General features: G+C 37.6%; 1 protein-coding gene and 1 long non-coding RNA gene across 3 annotated transcripts in view; one reads left to right on the forward strand and one right to left on the reverse strand.

Annotated features, from left to right (window-relative positions):
* The window catches only part of LOC143648204 (uncharacterized), a 77,938-nt gene extending 64,181 nt beyond the window's left edge, over positions 1-13,757 (reverse strand). The window contains 1 exon segment of the mRNA XM_077117875.1: positions 13,527-13,757. The gene's annotated coding sequence lies outside the window, so the exon portion shown is untranslated.
* Positions 13,758-13,799: 42 nt separating this feature from the next.
* Positions 13,800-23,303, forward strand: part of LOC143648210 (uncharacterized) — a 55,352-nt gene continuing 45,848 nt past the window's right edge. For both annotated transcript variants that reach the window (XR_013158445.1, XR_013158447.1), the window contains exon 1: positions 13,800-14,093. This is a non-coding gene — a long non-coding RNA (uncharacterized LOC143648210). The remainder of the gene's footprint in view (positions 14,094-23,303) is intronic.

Genomic DNA, 23,303 nt, shown 5'->3' on the forward strand with positions numbered 1-23,303 from the left:
CTGGTGAGGGTAGCATGCCCAAGGAACGCAGCCTGGCTTACTTCCTAGTCCCTGGCTCCCATTAGTGCACTCCCGTGCACTCCGCACCTTTGCACCATGCTCCAGCTTTCTGCCTCTCAGTTCCTCAGCATCTGCAACTAGGGCTGCCCTATGTGGTGTAGAAGACTCTCCCCAGGTCAGCTGCATTCCCAAATCACTGCCTCAGTCGCCCCAAGTCCAGTATTCTTAAAAATGTTTAATGAACTTTCATCACATCATTTGTAAAACAGCAGTAAGTTAACCTGTCATCTGTCATCTACAGTACACAGTTCTTTCTAATCCTTTCTTGAACATACCTGCAATTAGCCAAAGGCCAATATGATTCATCTTCAACCAAAAGGATTACCTCAGAAACCTATGAAAAGGACTATGCCAAATTCTTTGAGACATAAGCTTCTATTGGCATTGGTTAAATAACTTTGAAAGTATACCATTAGACTGTTCCAAATTTTCCAGAATTCTAGTGAAAAAGCTGGTAGTTTCATGAAATTGATAACAAAAGATCAAGTAGTTACAGGAGTTTCCAAATTCCTGTAACTACTTGTTAAAGAGTACTTTGAAAACTATCACTTTTCTCTTTATTTGCTTTGTATATATATTATATTACACAATAAAAAAAGTTAAAAAAAATTGCATGTCCATTTTCAAATTAAGGGCCCTGGCTATGCGAAAGATTCACAACACAAATAAATTTTCACCAACTCCTTATTTGTACTCCAAATATCACAGACCCTTGGTGACTAAGGACAAATGATAATATTCATAGTAATGGGTCCATAAACAACATCACCTTGGCTGGAGTTACACTGTTCTGTCAGGCTATCTTTTTATCTGACGAGGCTTTGGTAAAGTACTTGTCTAGCCACTAAATTGCTGGTAAATGTCTAGTCAATGTACACTTGGTCTCCTCCTTGCCCCTTAGAAATTTATAATCAGTCAGAAACTTCTCCCTGGATTATTCCCCTCAATCTACATCTCAGCAAAAATGGAAATTACCCAGTGGGTTTACAATACTGGGTTTGCCTCTCTTGGCATATTGTTGCTACCTTGGCTTGGGTAATCATGAAAATATGATTAGAAATCTATCAATCACCATAGAACTTGCCAAATCTACTCTAGAGCCAACACTACATAGCAACAATTATTAGACTCATTAGCTAAACTCGTTTTAGACAATACCATGTTGTCTCTGACTACTTACTAGCTGAATAAGGAGGCATTTCTGCCATTGCCAACAACACCTTTCGTACTTGGGTAAACACTTCAGGGGAAGCTGAGACACAATCGCATGAAATAACTGAACAAGCCACATGGCTCAAACAAGTAAGGTCTCTCATGGGGCCATTTTTAAATCACTTTGATTTCAGCTGATTTAAATCATGAGACATGAGCTAAGGAGCATATTAAGAGATGAGTATTCGGACATATGATTGCTATAGCCTCCCTGATATGCTGTTTTTTCTCAATAGTATTAAATGGGGGGGAGGGGGGCAGGGGAGCAGGGGGGTTACCAGTCGTTTGTGAACCAGCAAATAGTTTCTTTCTGCCTGGAATGATAAAAAAAAGAGATGAACCAGGAAAAACTGACATCGTGATCACCTATGAGCTCAGCATCAAAACAACCTGCAATTCTTACTCCAAGACCATAGGCAGTAACTGCGAGTGGAGCTCAAAACCACAAGTTTTATCACAGCTGTTAATGGCTGAGAGCCAAATCAAAATGGGACAAATTGTTAAATATATTAAGTAGGACCAAGATGGAATTCTTCATACTAAGCCCAATGTCAGCAAACTCATTTCCTATTCCTTGGAAGTGCCTCTTCTCCTAGAACCTGAAATCTGATAACACTCAATCATACTCTCCAAGCTCCCATTTTCTTCTGTAGTTTAATTCCTCTAACTCCAGGGTAAGCAAATGAAAGCTTTCCAGTAGCATTCAATAAGATTTTCTTTAAGACTTCCTTGTTCTGCCTGTATAAGTCTTGCTCTTTCTCTTCGGACCGCCTTTCCACTTTATGGATCGAATGCTGCCCACAATTCAAGAAGTACTTAATAAAGCTGAGATCTGAACAATTACTTTTCTGAGGATATTTTTTATGGTCTTTTGACACAGAAAAGACACAAATTAATTATTTGTTCTGATCACTATGGACTCCCAGATCTCTCTATAGAAACATTAGCTCCTTATGTAGATAAGGTAATATCTAAAACATAAAAGAGCAGGAATTTGAGACAGGTTTCAGGACAATGACTAGACATGTTCACAGTGAAGAGAAATAAAAAGGCAGCTTCCCTCTTTCCTTTCATGACTAAGTTATGTATGTTTATAAATATATGAGGCTCATTTTGGGGAATAATGTTTGCATATAGCAAAATCTTAATTTCCTCTGTGCCCCAGAAAAAAATAATTTCTGATCCTGGGCTGTGCAAGGAAGTAAAAATAAAGTAACACTAGTTTCACACAAATGTCAAGATTATAATCTAACTGTCATAGCCATCTTCTTTACTTCGAAAAAGTTTAATATCCTTTTCTTTTTTTTTAATTTTTTTTGGGGGGAAGGAAGTACATGGGCCAGGAAATGAACCTGGATCTCCTACATGGCAGGTGAGTATTCTACCACTGAACTACCCATGCAACCTCTTAATATCCTTTCATCTATATCAACCAGTACAATGAACTTTTTCCCTTATGAAAATTTCAAGGAAATTGGAATTAAATTAATATCACTTTCAATCACATGAAAGGATACAAGACTACTATATGCTCTGTGTGACACATAAAAGGCAAGCACCCTTTCAGCAGCACAGGCCCAAGAAATAATGCATGAAGTACTGGAGACAGGACACAGTGACTCATTAGGACTACCACAATGGACAGTGCAGTTGCAATGTATGAAGATGGTCCCTATCAAGTAAGCCTTTTAACTATACCCGGATCTCACACAGATCTTAAGTCCCCATCAATGACAAAGCCAGAACAGTGTCAAGAGGGCAAAAGTTGTTTAAACCAGTCAGAACACACCACTACTCCATGATTTGTTAAGGTACATGCTGCTAGTGATAAAGGAATCAGGAAGCCTGGGTTTTGGACATTCACAAACACTATGTACTTAGTAACCAGTAATTAAAGTTCTTGTTTAGGGCAAATGATGCAAAATTAGGTAGTGAGGTTCCCAATATACCACTGCCAAAATTATTTAGACTAACTTTAAAGTAAAGCACTACAAAATGTCCTCTTCCACAAGGCAAGTTTTGTATTAATGTTTCACAAAGGCCAGTTTTGTCTCCAGCATTAGCCTCAGTTAAACAGGTTTTATAAGGTATACCTTTAGTATGTAAGAAAGTTGGGAGCAGGACACCTTCTATCCAGAGTTCCTGGAATAGAAAATATTTTAGAACCCAAGTGGGTATATGCAGATTCAACTCATGGGATCTCACATCCTGGGTCTGTGCTGATTGTTTCTTCCCTTCCACTATATGTCCATCTGGCATGGCTTGAAGACTGCTGGATCCTCAGCTATTCAAGTGGCCTGGACATGGATCAGTTCTATCGGAGAGGGCTTCTGAACTCCTGTATAGGCCTGGGTAGCTAAACTCCCTAAATCAGACTTCTAGAGGCATTTTGATCAAAAGAAGCTCCATTTTTATGATGTTTTTGCCCTTATCTTTTTTTTTTTTTTTTGTATGCTATATGGTGGGGGTCACATTTCATTCTTTTCCCATGTGAATACTCCCTTATTGCAGCACTACTTGTTGAATTTTTGTTTGGTTGGGTTTTTCATTTGTTTGTTTTGCTTGTTTGCTTGGGAAGTGCGTAGGCAGGGCACTGAACCCGGTTCTCCCACATGGCAGGTGAAAATTCTACTGCTGAACTACCTTTACACCCCCTGCCCTTATCTTTAATTCTAGAGTCTACAGTGCTACAATTTGGTCCAGATAAAGCTATGGAAGAATCAGAAGTGTATGAGTCTCTAGTATCTGCTTGAGGGAAGAGTGGGTGGTGTTTCTTGGAATAGACTGAGCTGATGCCAGTTTCTTTACTTCTTTTCTTGTCTCTCCAGTCAGAAGCATCTGTTTGTGGAGTGCTTATTCAAAGGGACTTGGTGCCCATAAGTGGTAAGGTCTTTGTGGGGTTTGTATCCAGATAGCTCAGCTTTGACTGTTGTTCAAAATGCTGAATGCTCTCCTGGATCTTTCTCTGATGGAAGAATTCAGGATGGCATTTGGTAGTTTTAGCCTCCACCATTGTGACCTTGTTTATACAGTCAGTTACCTTTAATAGGGATATGGCATAGGAGAATACACTGGCCTCTTCATCCTCCACCTCTGTGAGGTACTGATACTTGGGCCCTGACCTCACTGGCTCCCGTGGGATGCTGCCGAAGTCTGATGGAGGTGTTATGGTCATAGAGCCCTAGAGAACATCATCACAGCTGAATGCCCAATGGTATATTCCAATGGGTAGGGACACTGGATGGCCTGGTGCTGGTGGTAACATTGAAGGTCTTGGGTACTGGCCAGAGAACACAGGCTGCTAGGCCTTGGCAGCTTTGCAGTAAAGCCTTGAATTCATTCTATTTCCATCATTACTGAATTTCTATGGAAATAGCTGATACTGTACATCAAGAAAGGTTGGGATTTGATATGAACAAGTATGAAATAGTAGGTTTACCATTTACAGTATTTACTGGCAGATATATTTGTTTGAATTCATTACTTTCTTCATATTAAAGCTATTTTCTTTTATTCCATGGCTGGTCTTTGCATTTCTCTATATTGCTAAAAGGTAAGAGGCAAGAATATTTACTTTTGTTTAACCGCCCATTTAAGTCTACTGTGCCTAGACTGGTGCCTAGCCCATTACTGGTGCTGGGATTTGAGATGATCCACTCGCTATCATTTATTTCCTCACTGCATTTCTAAACTTAAAGTAAAACAAATGACAAGCTGAATAGATATTAAATATCTATTTGGACAATCAAAAGTCTGCCTCTGCACAGCACGGAATGCACTTTACAAGTTATGGCTCAAATGAGGAAAAAAAATGCCCGTTCATGGCAGCTACTAACAGATCTGGAGGGAGAGCCTAAGCTGTGTACTTACTCATGCTAATGCCACCAAAGACATAAGTTCCCACTCAAGCTTTAGTGAGAATTTGTACTATATATACATATTTTTTTAATGAATGGGTGAATGAGTGATACGGAAACCATTCAAAACCTCTTTTAACTTCTCCACAATATTAACTATGTAGGTATCTTGATTCTAATATGTTTGATGCTCATCTATTGACAGTTTCTATTTGACTCCATCCTGAATTTCACTAAGCTTGCTTGAGATACTTCCCATAATGTGTTTCCCTGTGAAAGTCTACATTTGAGAATTTAAATTATTTTTAATTCATCTATAGTTATACTTAGACAAAAGTTTTCTTTAAGTCCATCTCTTGCTATGATATCTGAAGAAGCATTACTTAGAAGTTTATGAGTGTCACAAATGCTTTCACTGATTGCTTTGTAGGCATTCTGAAGTATTTCATGTTGCTGAGTAAATTTTCCCATATTTTGCTAGAGTATTTTTGTCCAGATGCCTAAATAATATTTATTTCGCATTAGTGAGAGGGAATTATTCAATTTTGTTGTTTTATATTGGTTTACCCACACAGAGTAACCTTTTACAAACCCTAAAATTGAGTTGTTTCACTGAATTATATCATAAAATTATTTTTGTCATATCACTCACTTTATTATCTTTACTAGTAACATCAATTTTATCAGTTGTGGGTCTGTCTTTAATAGCTTTCACTCTCTCTCTACTCATTTATAAAGGTTTCTTAATTCGTTACTTTTTGCTAACTTTCAAGCTTGTCTTTTGTGTACATAAACTGGTTTTAGCAGTGTCTTTTTCCTTTTATATCTCAGTGGGCCTCTCCTCCAAGATGGCTTTATTTTACTTTTCCTTGAAGCTTTAACATGCTGCTTTTACCTTCTTCCTTTAACTTTTAAAATTATTTGTATTATCGTAACTGTACTTTCAAGTCCTATTTAATAATATTTTGCTGATTTTTTTCACCAATTCATTCCTAGGATATTAATGAATGGCAAAGATCAGTGTCATCTCTTCATAACACTAATGGTTAGCAAGAAACTATGCTTTTTTTTGTCTTGCTGGGGAGGGGATTATTGGGGTTAGGAACATATGGTAATACGAAACTTATTTCTGCAAAGGACAGGCTAAGACTACTTAAAATTAGGCCCAAGAGTCACCTCCAGAGAACCTCTTTTGTTTCCCAGATGTGGCCTCTCTCTAAGACAACTCGGCAGGTGAACACAGTCCTCCCCCCTTATGTGGGACATTACTCCCAGGGTTGTAAATCTCCCTGGCAACATGGGTCAGAACTCCCAGAATGAGCCAGAACCTGGCATCAAGGGATTGAGAAAACCTTCTTGATCAAAAGGTGGGTGCTCAATAACAAAAAGAAAAATACCCAATTTAAAAATGAGCAAAAGACACTGACAGACATTTTTTGAAAGAGGAAATACAAATGGCTTAAAAATATATGAAAAGATGCTCAATGTCATTGGCTATGAGGGAGATGCAAATCAAAACTATAATGAGATATTATCTCAACCCTGTCAGAATGGCCATTATAAAAAAAAGAGAGAAAACAAGTGCTGGAGAGGATGTAGAGAAAGAGGCACACATCTGTTGTTGGCGAGAATACAGAATAGTGCAACCGCTCTGGAAGGCAGTTTAGCATTCCTCAGGAAACTAAGCAGAGAATTGCCATATGATCCAGTAATCTCATTACTACATATATATTCAAAGGGCACAGACATTTGCAATGTTTACAGCAGCATTATGTACAATTGCCAAGAGATGGAAACAGCCAAATGTCCACCAACAGATGAATGGCTCAGCAAACTGTGGTATATACACAGGATGGAATATTACACAACCGTAAGACATATTAAAGTCAGGAAGCATGTAACAACATTGATTAACCTTGAGGACATTATGCTGTGTGAAATTAGAAAAAACAAAGGAACAAATGCTGTATAGTCTCACTAATATGAACATTAATAAGTGACTTTTGAGAGTTAAAGTTGAGAACACAGGTTACCAGAAGATAGAAAGAGGGTAAAGAATGGGCATTTGATGCTGAAGGAGTACAGAATGTTCAACAGGACTGATTATAAAGATCCAGAAATGGATAGTACAATACTCTATCATGGTAGCACAATATTGTAAGAAATCTGAAAGAAGCTGCGTGTGAGTACAGGTGAAGGAAGACAGCTGGGAACATAATGATGGCAGAAGGAAAGATAGAGGATAAAGACTGGGATGGTATAACTTAGCAATGCCTAGAGTGAACAATGATGGTGATCAAATGCATAAATATAAGGATGTTCTTGCATGAGGAAGAACAAATGAATGACAACATTGCAAGGTGCTGAAAATGGGATGAGACATGGGAAAAATATATAATAAATGCATATTAGGGTCTATAATTAATAGTAACAGTGTAAAATGCTTCCACTGAATGTTACAAAGGCAGTAAGTCAAAGCTAAATGTCATTAGGTGGGGATATGGTAGAGATGTATAGGATTCTTTGCAGAAGAAATAGAAATGTCCTCATATACACAGATTGTGGTGGTAAAGGCAGAGCTATGTGATTAAACTGGGAACCATTGGTTTTCTACTTAGGTTGGATTATATGATGTGTGAATACAACTGTTTAAAGATGAAGAGAAGATAAAAATAACAAGAAATGAAAAAAAAAGGAACAGAGAGATGGAGAAAAGTGCTGGAGAAAATGAGGAGGAAGATGTATCTATTCACTGTTGGTAGGGAAGAAGAGGTGCAGCCCTTCAGAAGGACTTCACAGGAGGCTCTAGGGGTTGGGCTGCCTGCAACCTGTATTAGGTGTATAACTGGAGGAACAGACATTCACACACTGGTGTTTATGGCGGCAGTGTTCGTGATCTGCAATGAATGGAGGCAACCTAACAGTACATCAACTGAAGAACAGAAAGGGGAACTGTGGTGTATCTACACAATGTAATATTGAGCAGCTCCAAGAAGGAACGAAGTTGTGAGGCATGCAATTATGTGAATGAACCTTGAGGACAGTAAGTTGAGTGAAATAAGCCAGAAAGGAAAAGAAATATAACACCTCATTAATATGGACTAACTATAAAGTGCAAACACTGAGAACTGAATTTGAGAGCATAGGTTATCAGGTGAAAGCCTACTGTAAAGGTTCCGAGAGAATACACTCTCAACAGCAATCACATCTATTCCAGAGTTGTAACTGTTACTTCTAAATTCTGAGTTTGCAAATATTATGTAACCCAGAAAAGCCATGTTTTTTTATTTCTTATTTTTTACTATTTGTATTGAGAAATGTTCATATCCACACAGTACATTATACAATCAATGGCTCACAATAACACATAGCTGTGTATTCTTCACCATGATCACTTTTAGAATATTTGCATCACTCCAGAAAAAGAAATAAAGAAAAAAAGAACTCATACATCCCATGCCCCTTACCCTCTCTCTCACTGACCCGCAGTATTTTAATCTATCCATATTTTATCCTTTATCTCCCTTTATTATTTATTTATCCTAATTTTTTTAGAAAAGTCATGTTTTAATCCTGATCCAGTCTTGTGGGAGCAGCCATTTCTTCTAATACTGATTCAATACTGTAGGGTGGAAACTTTCATTAGATTATCTCTGCACTGTGTGGTGTGCCCAATTGTGAGTATGGTCTTTTGATTAGATTATGTGACTCTGCCCGTTCAGCATGGGTCTTGATTGGTCTACTAGAGTCTTTTCAAGGGGGAAACATTTTGGAGAACAGTTGCTTCAGAGCCAACAGAGAGAGCCAATGTAGATGTTTGGAAATTGAGGCAGAAATAGCCCAGGTGCTAAGAAAGGACTCACAGAAATAGCCAGAACGTGAAGAGAAGAAATCACCATCCCCGGCAGATGCTAAGATAAGAGATAAAACCCGGAGTTTTGTTCCAGAGAAGCTAAGTGAAAGCCCATAGATGCCAAGTGAGGAACTCCCACATGAAACAGAGGATGACAATAAGGGAGCCCAGAAGCAAGGAACCAGGAGATGCCAGCCACAAGCCTTCCCAGCTAACAGAGGTATTCCCATCAGCATCATCCTTTCTTGAGTGAAGGCAACCTCTTGTTGGTGCTTTAGTCTGGACATTTTTATAGCCTTAGAACTGTAAATTTGTAACTTATTAAACTCCCTTTTTAAAAGCCATTCCATTTCTGAAAAATTGCATTCTGGCAGTTTAACAAACTAATAGACCTGGCAACTCCCTGGAACTTTGAGTATTTGTGTGACACTGAGACTCAGAGGTAGAGTTCTGCAGCTATGAAAGTCAGCATTACTTCATACATCAATTGTAAAAAACACTTTAAAAAGTGGTCAAACTTCAATAAGAAATATGAATGAAACTGATGTGGTTAGGACTAACAGAATCAGACTAAAGGGTAAAGGATGATAATGACTGTATTTTAAAACCTTTACTTCTGTGTGAGACCAAGGGAAGAGATGTTTATTTGGTGCAAAATTTATATTTTCTGTAGCACTCTAGCTAATTTAACTTGTATGGTCAGCTTATGCAAATACCATGATTACATGGAACCTTGATTAGGGAGTGAGATCTTGTTGGGTTTTTACAGGTTAAAGTAATGCCCTGATATATCCAGAGTAAGCTAAGCAGAAGTTTAAAAAGTATTTGCACAGTCCCCTTGAGGGACAGGGGATAAAGGTGTAAATACTGCCTTAAGAGTCACCCCCAGAGAACCTCTTGTTGCTCAAATGTGGCTTCTCCTTGTAAGCCAACTCTGCAGGTGAATTCACTGCCCTCCCCGCCTATGTGGGACATGATTCTCAGAGGAGTAAATCTCCGTGACAACATGGGACATGACTCCTGGGAATGAGGCTGTCCCTTGCATCCTGAGAGTGAGAACGCCTTCTTGACCAAAAGGAGGAAAAGAAATGAACAAAATAAAGTTTCAGTGGCTGAGAAATTTCAAATAGAGTCAAGACATCATTCTGGAGGTTATTTTTATGCAGTATTCAGTCTTTGGTGTATTGGGGTAGTTAGAGGGAAATACCTGAAACTGTTCAACAGTAATCCAATAGACTTGACTCTTGAAAATGATTGAATAACTACACAGCTTTTAAAATGTGACTGTGTGATTGTGAAAACCTTGTGACTGACACTCTCTTTATCCAGTGTATGGCCAAATGAGTAAGAAATAAGTAAAATTAACAAACAAAGAAGCAAACAATATGGGGGTTCAGAGATATGGGATGTTTTGGGTGTTTTTTTTGGAGTAATGAAAATGTCCAAAAAATTGAATGTGATGATAAATGCACAGCTATACGATGATACAGTGAACCACTGATTGTACACATTGGATGAATATATGGTATGTGAATATATAACATATCTCAATTTTAAAAATCATTAAAAAATAATAGGGGAAATAAGGAATAGGAGATGATTTTGGGTTTTTATTTTTTTATGTTTATTTCTTTTCTAGAGTAATGAAAATGTTTTAAAATTGATCAGGGAGTTATATGCACAACTATGCGATGATACTGTGATCCAATGATTGCATACTTCAGATGGTTTGTATGGTGTGTGACTATATCTCAATAAACCTTCATTAAAAAGAAAGAAAGAAAGTCAGAGGAAGCAGCTAGATGCTGAATATCAACAGAATCTGGAAGTGAAGGGAGAGACCAGAAATACTGCCATGTGCCTTGCCAATGTGACAAACTAAGAACCAAGGATCACTGGCAGCCAACTCCAAAATACCAGTCTTTGGAAAGACACCTTCATTTGGAATTCTTCACAGCATCAAACCATGAGCAAATAAACTCCCATTGTTTAATCTAAACGATGTGATGGTATTTCCTTGAGAAGCCCAGGCAAATAAAACACCTATTATAGCCATATTTCCAAGTATGACTACCAAATATCTTTATTTTTTCAGTGTCATCAGCTGATTCTAATATGTAGCCAAGTTTAACAACTGAACTACAATACCTGTTTTCTACTTATGCCAAATTCTCCTTTTTGTTTTTAATTTGGAAATGTTCCTTTGATAATTAGTAAACATTTTCATAGGTTAGAAAATTTATTTAAGTTCTAAAGTTCTACACCAATCTTTTTGTATGTATGTGCAGCTTGCTGTTTATTTAATGATTCCAAGAGCCTGTACTTCTATTTCTGAACTTGAACTCCCTGATTTTAATTTCAACCACTCAAATTGTGCTTTTATCTTAAAAATAGGTATCTTAAAGCCAAAGAAGTCAGATGTAAAAAAAAATGTATTATTTTATTTTTACAAAGTTAAAAAACAGGCAAAACTACTATATGGTGAAAGACGCCAGGATTGTGATTAACTTGTGATTAAGTTGTGACTGGTAAAAAACTGCCAATCGTTTCTATTTCTTGATCTTATGGTGGTTACATAGGTACGTTCACTTTGTGAAAATGTTTTGAGATGTACACTTATTATATGTGCATCTTTCTCTATGTATTTTATTTTACTAAAAATGGTGCCTGCAACTTTGAAGTCGTTCAGCCAAAATAGATAGAAAGTAGATAGTTGGATAAGTGGATAGATGGATAGATGACAAGAGATGATAGAGGAAGCTAAAATCGCCAAAGTTAAAAATTGTTGACTATAAGCTAGTGTATAATAGTAGCCATTGTACCCTTCTTTCAATTTCTGCTCGTTTGAAATTTTCATTAAAAAAAAAAAATGTTGAGGGCAGGCATGGTGGATTAGCAGGCACAGTTCTTGCCTGCATTGCAAGAGACCTGGGTTCGATTCCCAGAGCCTGCCCATGCAAAAAAAAGAGTTGAGTTTAAAAAAACAAGAAAGCTGAGTCTGAGTATGGTTGGAAGAGGAACTAGGGTCGTGTATGTCACCAGAAAGAAGACTAGAGGAGAAAACCTGGGACTGTGTGAAAACCTGAGACTTCCTAGAATGGAAGAAGGCATGGTTAATTGTATAAATAAAAGAAAGTTCTCACATGAACTGGAACAAATATATGTCACTATTACAAGGTATTTATGGGTATATGGGAAAAAGTACAATTATATAACCTGAGGTCCACAGTTAACAGTAACACTGTAATATTCTATTAATTGTAACAAAGGTTCTATACCAAACCTAAATGTTAATAATAGGGGGATAAAAGGTATGGGACTATTTTTTCAGAAGAAATGAAAATGTTCTAATATTGATTATGGTGCTGAATGTATAAATATGTGATTAAATCAAGAGCCACTGATTGTATACTTAGGATGAAGTGTACTGTGTGTGAATAACACTTCAAGAAAATAGACAGGATGAAGTGAATAGTAGTATAAACCACATTTTCATTTTAAGTAAATATGAATGAAACCTAGGGCCCATATAAATTATAAAAGGCTACGAGATTACCAGTACAGGAAAAGGCTCCAGATATTTCTATCCTTAATTACTGTTACTTTTGTCATCAAGAAGAACGGAAATCCCGAATCTCTAGCAGTATCATGCCTGATCTCAAACAAAGAAATGTTGAGGACCACGTCTCCTAAAAACCAGGATGTCAGTATCTTTCAAAACGGGAAGTGTGGCTGAGTTGAATGAAACGCCAAGTCCCAAATATAAAACAGAACAAGTGCTCGTGTACCAGCTCTCTCAAAATCTTTTCATTGCAAAAGTTAAAGCAGGATAATCTGCTGGAAAGTTGGGGGATGAACGCACATGTGAGAGTTTTGGTGTGACCTTGCCTTTCTATGCTCTCATTTTCCACTCTTTGCAGTGGGAACAGTAAAAGGACCTAAACTACTATTGAAGCTTCTAACCGCTGATTCTCTGAGACTCCGGGAGGAAGACGGTGTGTGGCAATTTTTAAGTGTCAGAATTTGTTATGTTGCTTATCCCCTCTTTGCCTAAAATTTCTCATCTACCAATGCGAACAATAATTATGACTGTCTCCTATGTAATATTTTGTGAGAAATAACGGGCTTCTACAATCAAAATACATAGAATCTTTTCTGATGTACATTTAAGGTTTCAAGTAAGATTTATTATGACCTGATAACCCTCTCATACTTTCAAGAAAGGCTAGTTCTCCTTTCGGAAATTTATATCCAATTAGAAAACCGGAAGCAAACTGCTAAGAGCCATAAGGAAGAACTGAACTAGCATACAAAACATCTTCAATCACGTAAAACACGTGAGAGATGGCGCACAATTTTCTTTATACATACCATCTTTTTGATGCATTATTACTAGAACGGAAACATCTCTACAAATCGATTTTCACTGACAGAAAATGAAATAACATAATTAAAAACTTGTACCTGGTATCCGCGGTCGGGTGCTGCCAACACACTCCCGCCCCGCCCTCCTTCCACCGCTACGAAGAGCGGAGTGCACTCACCAGGCTGGCGGCCGCCGCGCCTCTGGAGAACGCTCAGTGCCCCAGGCCCAGCCAGCTACCCGCTCCCACCAGCTGACAGTCCGGCCGAGGGCACCGTAGACTCACTTACAAGCTCCAAGATCGCGGTTGCCGTAGTGCTCCATAGCGTCCACAGCCAGGGCCCAGGCGGCTACTACCCTTGCGTTCTCACGAGATCTGGGCGTTGGCGGTAGCGTCAGGGAGTACGGAACTCTCGCGATCACAGGTCTTTCCAACGGCGACGTAGGAGGAAGGAACTTCTATCCCACGTTCAACGCTCGCTTTTAGCAGCGAGGCGGTTGGGAGAACGGCAGCTTGCAGAATCCTTTCGGGCAGAAGAGCCTAATCAGCCGCAGAAGTCCAACTCTCTAAGCTATCACGATGAGAAAACTGACGAAAGAACCGACTTTAGAATGCATGTTCTTTACACTTTAACATCCCTAAAAGTCAAGATATGTCTTCACAATGAATGGAGTGTTTTTGTGAATTGGCAGCATTTTTTCTTTCCTAGCAACTCAAGAAACTAGTGCATCTTAAACGGATGGCATAGTAAGTTCTATGAAATATAGTAGATAGAATTTCAACCCAATTAATGGGGCCTGTGAAACGAATCCTTGAGGGGTATGCAGAAGTCTCCTAAGTCCCTGAACTGTTTTTTAAAAGCTCAGCATGGTCATCTATGGTTTTGGTACAGCTGCTCTGGACAGTTGTCACCTGTGGACCCAGTCCCAAGCCTGGAATTCAGGTTTCCGACCTGGAAGAAAACCTCTGCAAGCTCACTCAAACGAGATTTTTGGCCTTTAGTAAACCTCATCAAAGTGGTTTCCCCAGTTAGGCATGTCTTTGTTCATCCCTGGCATAGTTTAGAATTTAATATGGTCAACCTTTTCTTTAAATATTGCAGATTTTCCTCCTAAGACCCCTCTAATACGATAGGATAGGGTTTTTATAAAGGCAAAAAAGAAATTCCCTGAAGGCAAAACGGTGGGAATCTTGTTGAGCTGGAGCTAAGTGAACAGTGATGCTGCCTTAGAGGACTGGTGCAAGGAAACCAGTGCCTGAGGTATCTATGCCTGAGAGTGCACGTGGAAAAGGAGGAGTCCCTAGACCTCTTTTCCTATCTGTGCCGCTGGCAGACATACCTCCCTGCCCCAGCAGTGCCTGGAAAGTCAGCTTCAGAAGAGCGGCCCAGAAACCCGGCTAACCATGGGCAGATCCCTATTTGAGGCTCCTTGGAGAGAAGGTCTCTCTACAGCAGCTCCCAGCTCAAAAGAAAAGACTTCTGGGTCCCCAACCAGAATGACCCATCTAGAGCCTAGCCTCAAAGCTCAGCAGCCCCAGGTGCTAGGAGCATCTCACTGGTCATGTAATTGAAAATCCCAAGGCCACCAGACAAGGGGAGAAGAGAGGGAAATAACGAAAGAGGGACTCAACAGATGTTGCTTACACATATCTCCCGGGCTTATTATAAAGGGTTTTTCTGTGGTATACCCCAGTAATAGAATTGCTGAATAATGAATTCTGCATTGTTCAGCATCATAATTAAATACCAAATTGTTTTAAAGAACCACTTCAAACAGCAGTGTATCATACAATCGTGTTATTTTATATCGTTTTTCATTTTGTCAATCTGGTAAATGTAAAATGGTATCTTAAGACCTTAATTGCATTTTCTCTGGGTCTCAGGAAAACTGAGCACCTTTTGGTATATTGATGGGCCCTTTATGTTTCCTATCTTGTGACATGTTTTTTCATGTCTTTTTCTTATTTTTCTCCTGCTTTGTCCTTTTAAAAAGTGAGTTGTTCTTCATATATTCTAGATACTGATGCTTTGTCAGTGTCATAAGTCTCATATCCCAGTTTATGACTTGCTTTTCACTTTATCATCTTTCGATGAAAAGAAGTTTCAAATATTAATATACTAAACTTTATGGAACCTATCCTGTGTGTGTACCTATCTGATTTCCAGCAACTCTTGTTAAACTCTCTTAGTCTCAAAATTTATCTGCACATTCACTGGGTTTCTAGATATTAATTTAATCCCTGCTCTGCATAATGGTAATTTTGTTTCTTTCCAATACTGATACTCCCTTCCCTGGTCAACTTAATGCCTTGACTAGGGCCTGTTGAAGGAATTGTTTGTAAGTAGTAATAATGAGTATTCTGCTTTTAAAGATAATTTTTTTAGTATTGCTGCAGATGTTCTCGCAGGTCTTTGTTAAGGATTTCCTTTTATTCCTAGTATGTGAAGAACTTTGTTTTTAAGTTTTCTATATTTTTTTGTTTTGAAAAAATATCTTAAACTTAGGGCAAATTTGGATGTATAGTACAAATGGATTTTTTTGCCCTGAAGCATTTTAAAGTAAGCTCATTTGTTGTATCCTTACTCCTGAATAGTTTAAATTTCATGTAAACAAGGGTATTGTCCCACATAACCGCAATACAACCACCAAATCAGGAAATTAACTTCAATACAGTAATACCGCCAAGTACTCAAACCTTCAAATTTCACTCATTAACTCAAAAATGCCCTTTGTAGCAAAAGGTACCAGTTCAGAATCAGATTTTATTGCTTGTCATCATTCTTTTGTTCCCTTCAATCTGAAAGCACTTAGTCTTTCCTTGACTTTCAAAACTTTAACATTTTTGAAGATCACATGCCATTTTTGTAGAATATTCCTCAGCTTGTGTTTATAACACTTCAACGTGATCGAATTCAAGTTACTTATCTTTGGCAAAAATATCATCAAAATGATTTGAAATCTTTTCTCTGCCTCCTATCAGGTTAAATGATTTCTGTTTCTTACTGATTATAACTTTGGTTACATCATTTGAAGTGGTATCTGCTAGGGTTCTCCATGGTAGAGGTACTCTTTTTTTGTAATAAGTATTTTATGGGGAGAAACATTGGAACTATGTAATACCTTGGTCCTCATCAAACATTCTATCTGTGTTACTATTCATCTAAGCTCTATGGATTCATGTCTTTTATTTCATTTTATTTCAGTGTAATCCATAGTTTTAATTGCTTATTTTGTGCTTGAATTGTCACAAACTTAACTATCTATTTCAAGCTGGGTTCTGTCTTTTTTTTTAACTTTTTTATTGTATAGTATAACATATATACAAAGCAAAGAAATTAAAAAGCAATAGTTTTCCAAGCACACTTCAACAAGTAGTTACAGGACAGATCCCAGAGTATGTCATGGGCTACTATATGATCTTCTCAGATTTTTTCCTTCTAGCTGTTCCAGAATATAGGAGGCAAGAATGCTTAAATGTTTTTTTTTAGGATCACAGCAGACTTTTTTCCTTCTTTATTTGTGAAAAATAACATATATACAAAAAAACAAATAAATTTCAATCACAGCCCCACAATTAGTTGCAGAACATATTTCAGAGTTTGACATGGGTTAAATACCCACAATTTGGGGTTTTTACTCCTAGCTGCTCTAAGATACCAGGAGACTAAAAGAAATATCAATTTAATGATACAGCATTCATATTCGTTTGTTAAATCCTATCTTCATTGTATAACTCCACCATCACTTGATCTTTCTATCCCTCACTTTAGGGGTGCTTGGGCTCTGGCCATTATAACTTTTACATGTTCAAAGGGTCTGTCAACAATATGCGGTAGAGAGATGGAACTATCTGATGTTCTCGAGAGGCTGGGTCCTTTAGGTTTCAGGACTTATCTGGACCAGGGAAACATCTGGAGTTACACGTTTCTGGAAAGTTACTGTAGTGCATGAAACCCTTATGGAATCTTTTATCTTGCCCTAGGTGTTCTTTAGGATTGGCTGGAATGGTCCTGGTTGGGCCTTGTCAGGTCATGATAGGTAGCAAGGTCTAACTGAAGCTTGCATAAGAGCAACCTCTAGACTCTATTTGAACTCTCTACCACTGATATTTTATTAGTTACATGTCTGTTCCCCCTTTTCATCAGAATGGAATTGTGAATCCCACAGTGCCAGGGACACATTCATCCCTGGATGCCATGTCCCAAGTAGTGAGGACAGCAATGATTTCACTTGCAGAATTGGGCTTAGAGAAAGTGAGGCCACATCTAAGCAACAAAAGATGTCCTCCAGAAGTAACTCTTAGGCATGCCTATAGGTAGTCTTAGCCTCTCTGCTACCTACATAAGCTTCACAAGAGTAAGCCTCAGGATCGAGGGCGTGGCCTATTGATTTGGCTGTCCCTAAAGTTTGACACAGTATCAAGGATTCCCATGGTAAAGTTTGATAGTTCCATATTCTATCTCCTATCCCTCAGGGGACTTTGCCAATACTTTTTGATTATCTGCTTAATATACTCTAGGATGTATCCAGGCATTACAATAATCTATACAGGATTAAAGAACTTCTTATTCTGGGCTCCCTGTGTTTCAATTATTCAAATGAGCTGTACAGATAGGTTGAGTTAGATTATGCACTACAGAAAATTTTAATTCCAGACCAGATAAAACTTTCTTCCTTTGGTCTCAAAGAGTATGTGTGGTTCTAAAATATAGACATTGTCTTCCTTACCCCTGTGTTCTGTATTACTTTAACCCCAATCTCACTGACTTTGTTCTTATCTCTAAATATCAGATTTCATATATATATATATATGTAAAACAGCCTTTCAAAATCCAGAAATAATCAACACCACTCCAGACTTAATGTGTCTGCTCTAAAAGCTTACAGAGCTTACAATCTACGCCCTTTTTTTCTTATAAGCATTTTCTAAAGGTGATCATACCATAGTTGTTCTTTTGTTTCTGGCTTATTTTGCCTCACCAAATGTCCCACATGTTCATTCACATAGTTGCATGCCTCATGACTTTGTTCCTTTTTGTAGCAGCACAACCTTCGTTCATAAATATACACCATTGTTCGCCAATCTGCTTCTCCGTCAGCGCATCCTTCAGTCACCTGCCTTCATCAGGCATCATGTAAAGGGCCCAAAGTCCACAGTCCATCAACATTCTCAATTTTAGATAATTTCATTGCTCTAAAAAGAAAGAAAACCAATAAGCACACCCTTGCCAAATAGGAAATCTAAACCTCCTCTTAACTCTTAATCCTCCCCACATTATTTACCTCTGCTGTTGCTTTGGTAGTGCTGATGGTTTCCTTTTGAACATAGCTCATAGCATGCAATAGCAGTTTTCCCCCCTGTGCCCTGGACTTTAATAGTCTTTGTCAAAAATCATATCTTTGAGTTAATTCTTTTTAGAACTAATTCATATTTCTAGTGTTAATCAGTGGGACATGTAGGCCTATACAAACCCTTTCAATCCTGTTCATCTTCAATATGGTGATATTTCTTAAAGACCAACCAGAGAACCACCTTCACTTCTATCTATTCCCTTACATTGGAGTTCGGCATCATTAGCTAACCATTCACCCATCTCTGTCTTCTATGTATCACTAAGTCCCTTATATTCTGTATTATAAGCCTCTGATTATACCTTTATGCTGCTCATAAAAGTGGAATCATGCAGTATTTATCCTTTTGTGTCTGGCTAATTTCACTCAGCATTATGTCCTCAAGGCTCATCCATCTTGTCATGTGCTTCAGGACATCATTTTATATTACTGCTGCATAATATTCTGTCGTGTATATATACCACATTTTGTTGATCCACTCATCTGTTGACAGACATTTGGTTTCTTTCCATCTTTTGGTGATTGTGAATAGTGCTGCTATGAACATTGGTGTATAAATGTCTGTTCCTGTCATTGCTTTCATTTTTTCTGGGTATATACCAAGTAGTGCTATTGCTGGGTCATAGGGCAACTCGATATTTAGTTTCCTAAGGAACCGCCAAACAGTCTTCCATAGTGGCTGCACCATTATATATTCCCACCAGCAGTGCATAAGTGTCCCAGTTTCTCCACATCCTCCCCAACATTTATAATTTCCTGTTTGTTTAATAGCAGCCATTCTTATAAGTGTGAGTTGATATCTCATTGTAATCTTGATCTGCATGTCCCTCATAGCCAATGAAAGTGAACATCTCTTCATGTGCTTTTGAATCATCTATATTTGCTCATCAGAATATTGCCTATTCATATCATTAGCCCATTTTATAACTGGGTTGTTTGTTCTTTTGTTGTTGAGCTGTATGATTTTTTTTTTGTATATACAGGAAATGAAACCTTTGTTCGAAAAAATGATTTCCAAATATTTTCTCCGATTGAGTTGGCTCCTCTTGACCTTTTTGACAAAGTCTTTTGAGGTGCAGAAGTATTTGATTTGGGGGAGTTCTCATTTATCTATTTTTTGTTTTGTTGCTTGTGCTTTGGGTGTCAAGTTTAAGAAGCTACCTTCTATTACTATATCTTGAAGATGTTTCCCTACATTTTCTTCTAGAAGTTTTATGGTGCTATTTCTTGTATTTAGGTGTTTGATCCACTTTGAATTAATTTTTGTGTAAGGTGTAAGATGGGGAACTGCTTTCATTCTCTTGGATATTGATATCCAGTTCTTCCATGCCCAATTATTGAAAAGACTATTTTGTCTCAGTTCAGAGGATTTGGGGACCTTGTCAAAAATCAGTTGACCATGGTGGGTGACGGTGGCTCAGTGGCAGAATTCTTGCCTGCCATACTGGAGACACAGGTTTGATTTCCAGAGCCTGCTCATGCCAAAAAAGGAAAAAATATCAGTTGACCATATTTGGTCGTTTATTTCTGCACTCTCAATTTGACTCCATTGGTCAATGCTTCTATCATTGTGCCAGTACCATGCTGTTTTAACCACTGTGGCTTTATAATAGGTTTTAAAGTCAGGGAGTGTTATTCCTCCCACTTTGTTCTTCTTTTTTAGGATGCTTTTAGCTATTCGGGGTCTCTTTCCCTTCCAGATGAGTTTGGTAATCAATTTTTCCAAATCTTCAAAGTAGATTGTTGAAATTTTGATAGGTACTGTATTGAATCTGTAAATCAGTTTTGGAAGAATCAATAGCTTAACTACATTCAGCCTTTCTATCCGTGAGCAGAGAATGTCTTTCCATCTATTTAGATCTCCTTTAGCAATGTTATGTAATTTCTATGTACAATCCTTTACAACCCTAGTTAAGTTCATTCCTAAGTACTTGATTCTTTCAGTTGCTGTTTTCAATGGAATTTTTCCCTTAACTGACTCCTCAGCTAGGTCATTGCTTATGTATAGAAACGTTACTGATTTTTCCACATTAATTTTATATCCTGCCACCTTGCTGAATTTGTTCATTAGCTCAAGTAACTTTCCTGTAGATTTCTCAGGATTTTACAACTATGGTATCATGTCATCTGTAAATAATGAGAGTTTTACTTCTTCTTTTCCAATTTGGATGCCTTTTATTTGTTTGTCCTACCTGATTTCTCTAGCTGGAACTTCTAGCAAAATATTGAATAATAGTGGTGGCAGTGGACATCTCTGCCTCATTCCTGATCTTAGGGGGAAAGCTTTCAGTCTCTCTTTATTGAGTATGATGCTGGTTATCGTTTTTTCATGTATTCTCTTTATCGTATTGAGTTAATTACATTTGATTCCTATCTTTTGGAGTGTTTTTATCAGAAAAGAATGCTGAATTTTGTTGAATGCTTTTTCAGCATCGATCAAGATGATCATGTGATTTTTCCCTTTTGATTTGTTAATGTGCTGTATCACATTAATTGATTTTCTTGTGTTGAATCATCCTTTCTTTCTTGGTATAAACTCACCTTGGTCATGTTGTATAATTCTTTTAATGTGTTGTTGGATTTGATTTGCTAATATTTTGTTGAGGATTTTTGCATCTATGCTCATAAGGGAGATTAGCCTGCAGTTTTCCTTTCCTATAACATCTTCTCCCGGTTTTGGTATTAAGATGATATTAGCTTCATAAAATGAATTAGGTATAGTTCCTTTTTCCCCAATTTTTGGAAAACTTTAAGAAGAATTGGTGTTAGTTCTTTTTGGAATGTTTGATAAAATTCCCCTGTGAACCCATTTGACCCTGGGCTTTTCTTTGTAGGAAGATTTTTGATGACTGATTGACTCTCTTTAATTGTGGTTGGTTTGTTGAGATCTTCTATTTCTTCCTGAGTCAGTGTACCTTGTTTGTGTGTTTTAAGAAATTTGTCCATTTCATCTAAGTTGTCTGGTTTTGTTAGCATATAGTTGTTCATAGTATCTTGTTATGATTTCTTTCATTTCTTTGAAGTCTGTGGCTACACACCCCTTCTCATTTCTGACTTTGTTTATTTGCATCTTTCTCTTTTTCCTTTTTCAGTTTTGATAGTGGCCCATCTATTGATTTCCTCAAAGAACTGACTTTTGTTTTATTGATTCTATTATTCTTTTGTTCTCACATTCATTTATCTCTGCTTTACTCTTTGTTATTTCTCTTCTCCTATTTGCTTTGAGATAAGTTTGCTGTTCTTTCTCAAGTTCCTCCAAGTGTGCTGTTAAGTCCTCAATTTTCACTCTTTCTTGTTTTTTTTTATAGGCATTTAGGGCAATAAATTTCCCTCTCAGCACACCCTTTGCTGCATCACATAAGTTCTGATAAATTGTATCATCTCCAGATAGCAACTGATTTCCATAGCAATTTCTTCTTTGACTGACACGTTGTTAAGTGTGTTATTTAATCTCCACATATTTGTGAATGTTCTCGTTCTTTGGTGGTTATTGAGATTCCGCTTCATCCCATTGTGATCAGAGAGAATGCTTTGAATAATATCAATGTTTCAAATTTATAAGAGAGAATGCTTTGAATAATATCAATGTTTCAAATTTATAAAGACCTGTTTTTTGCCCCAGCATATGATCTATCCTGGAGAGTGTTCCATGAGCACTAGACAAAAATATGTCCTTGTGCTTTGGGGTGCAATGACCTATGTATGTCTGTTAGGTCTAATTCATTTATCGAGTTATTTAACTTCTCTATTTCCTTGTTGATCTTCTGTCTGGTTGTTCTATCTATAAAGGGGAGTGAAATCTCCTGCTATTATTGTTGAAACATCTATCACTCCCTTCAGTTTTGCCAATGTCTGTCTTATGTAATTTGGAGCTCCTTGATTGGGAGCATAAACATTTATGATTGTTATATCTTCTTGGTGAATAGACCCTTTAATTAGTATATAGTTCCTTCTTTGTCTCTTATGATATCTTTATATTTAAAGTCTATTTTGTCCAATATTAAGATAGCTACTCTTGCTTTCTTTTGGTCACAACTTGTGTGGAATATCTTTTTCCATCCTTTCACTTTCCATCTATTTGTATCCTTGTCTCTAAGATGAGTCTCTTGTAAGTGGCATGTAGCTGGGTTATATTTCTTCATACATTCTGTCAACCTGGATCTTTTAATTGGTAAGTTCAGTCCATTAACATTCAAAGTTATTACTGAAAAAGCATTTCTTGAATCCACCATCTTATCTTTATAATTTTATTTGTCAGATCTAAATATTCTTTTCCCTCTTTCTCTTTTTATCCTTTAAATTACCCTTAGTGATACTCTACAATTCTGTGCCCTCCTCCAGACCTCCCTCTCTCATCTTTTTTTTTTTTTTTTCAACTGGCAGAACTCCTTTTAGTATTTCTTGTAGGGCCGGTCTCTTGCTTCAAATTCTTTCATGACTAGTTTACCTGTGAAAACTTTAGTCTCTCCCTCAGTTTTGAAGGACAGTTTGACTAGGGACAGAATTCTTGGCCAGAAGTCTTTTTCTTTCAGGATCTTAAATATCTCATACCACTGCCTTCTCTCCTCCAGGGTGCTAGTTGAGTAGTCTGAATGCAGTCTTA

Source organism: Tamandua tetradactyla, chromosome 1 (assembly GCF_023851605.1).
Source record: "Tamandua tetradactyla isolate mTamTet1 chromosome 1, mTamTet1.pri, whole genome shotgun sequence".
NCBI classification, from domain to species: Eukaryota; Metazoa; Chordata; class Mammalia; order Pilosa; family Myrmecophagidae; genus Tamandua; species Tamandua tetradactyla.